Below are 2319 nucleotides of genomic sequence, written 5' to 3'. Positions count from 1 at the left end.
CAGGAGTCGGGAGGCTGGCAATCCCTTTATTTGGACTGATAACAGGGGACTGGGGTCGTCCCCTAAGCTCTCCTACAGGAGTCGGGAGGCTGGCAATCCCTTTATTTGGACTGATAACAAGGGACTGGGGTCGTCCCCTAAGCTCTCCTACAGAAGTCGGGAGGCTGGCAATCCCTTTATTTGGACTGATAACAAGGGACTGGGGTCGTCCCCTAAGCTCTCCTACAGGAGTCGGGAGGCTGGCAATCCCTTTATTTGGACTGATAACAGGGGACTGGGGTCGTCCCCTAAGCTCTCCTACAGGAGTTGGGAGGCTGCCAATTCCTTTATTTGGACTGATAACAGGGGACTGGGGTCGTCCCCTAAGCTCTCCTACAGGAGTTGGGAGGCTGGCAATCCCTTTATTTGGACTGATAACAAGGGACTGGGGTCGTCCCCTAAGCTCTCCTACAGAAGTCGGGAGGCTGGCAATCCCTTTATTTGGACTGATAACAAGGGACTGGGGTCGTCCCCTAAGCTCTCCTACAGGAGTCGGGAGGCTGGCAATCCCTTTATTTGGACTGATAACAGGGGACTGGGGTCGTCCCCTAAGCTCTCCTACAGGAGTCGGGAGGCTGGCAATCCCTTTATTTGGACTGATAACAGGGGACTGGGGTCGTCCCCTAAGCTCTCCTACAGGAGTCGGGAGGCTGGCAATCCCTTTATTTGAACTGATAACAGGGGACTGTGGTCGTCCCCTAAGCTCTCCTACAGGAGTCGGGAGGCTGGCAATCCCTTTATTTGGACTGATAACAGGGGACTGGGGTCGTCCCCTAAGCTCTCCTACAGGAGTCGGGAGGCTGGCAATCCCTTTATTTGGACTGATAACAAGGGACTGGGGTCATCCCCTAAGCTCTCCTACAGGAGTCGGGAGGCTGGCAATCCCTTTATTTGGACTGATAACAGGGGACTGGGGTCGTCCCCTACGCTCTCCTACAGGAGTCGGGAGGCTGGCAATCCCTTTATTTGGACTGATAACAGGGGACTGGGGTCGTCCCCTAAGCTCACCTAGAGGAGTCGGGAGGCTGGCAATCCCTTTATTTGGACTGATAACAGGGGACTGGGGTCGTCCCCTAAGCTCTCCTACAGGAGTCGGGAGGCTGCCAATTCCTTTATTTGGACTGATAACAGGAGACTGGGGTCGTCCCCTAAGCTCTCCTACAGGAGTCGGGAGGCTGGCAATCCCTTTATTTGGACTGATAACAGGGGACTGGGGTCGTCCCCTAAGCTCTCCTACAGGAGTCGGGAGGCTGGCAATCCCTTTATTTGGACTGATAACAGGGGACTGGGGTCGTCCCCTAAGCTCTCCTACAGGAGTCGGGAGGCTGGCAATCCCTTTATTTGGACTGATAACAGGGGACTGGGGTCGTCCCCTAAGCTCTCCTACAGGAGTCGGGAGGCTGACAATTCCTTTATTTGGACTGATAACAGGGGACTGGGGTCGTCCCCTAAGCTCTCCTACAGGAGTCGGGAGGCTGGCAATCCCTTTATTTGGACTGATAACAGGGGACTGGGGTCGTCCCCTAAGCTCTCCTACAGGAGTCGGGAGGCTGGCAATCCCTTTATTTGGACTGATAACAGGGGACTGGGGTCGTCCCCTAAGCTCTCCTACAGGAGTCGGGAGGCTGGCAATCCCTTTATTTGGACTGATAACAAGGGACTGGGGTCGTCCCCTAAGCTCTCCTACAGGAGTCGGGAGGCTGGCAATCCCTTTATTTGGACTGATAACAAGGGACTGGGGTAGTCCCCTAAGCTCTCCTACAGGAGTCGGGAGGCTGGCAATCCCTTTATTTGGACTGATAACAGGGGACTGGGGTCGTCCCCTAAGCTCACCTACAGGAGTCGGAAGGCTGGCAATCCCTTTATTTGGACTGATAACAGGGGACTGGGGTCGTCCCCTAAGCTCTCCTACAGGAGTCGGGAGGCTGCCAATCCCTTTATTTGGACTGATAACAGGGGACTGGGGTCGTCCCCTAAGCTCTCCTACAGGAGTCAGGAGGCTGGCAATCCCTTTATTTGGACTGATAACAGGGGACTGGGGTCGTCCCCTAAGCTCTCCTACAGGAGTCGGGAGGCTGGCAATCCCTTTATTTGGACTGATAACAGGGGACTGGGGTCGTCCCCTAAGCTCTCCTACAGGAGTCGGGAGGCTGGCAATCCCTTTATTTGGACTGATAACAAGGGACTGGGGTCGTCCCCTAAGCTCTCCTACAGGAGTCGGGAGGCTGGCAATCCCTTTATTTGGACTGATAACAGGAGACTGGGGTCGTCCCCTAAGCT

This window comes from Palaemon carinicauda, chromosome 43, assembly GCF_036898095.1.
Source record: "Palaemon carinicauda isolate YSFRI2023 chromosome 43, ASM3689809v2, whole genome shotgun sequence".
Classification (NCBI taxonomy): domain Eukaryota; kingdom Metazoa; phylum Arthropoda; class Malacostraca; order Decapoda; family Palaemonidae; genus Palaemon; species Palaemon carinicauda.
This window is presented reverse-complemented; position numbering follows the sequence as displayed.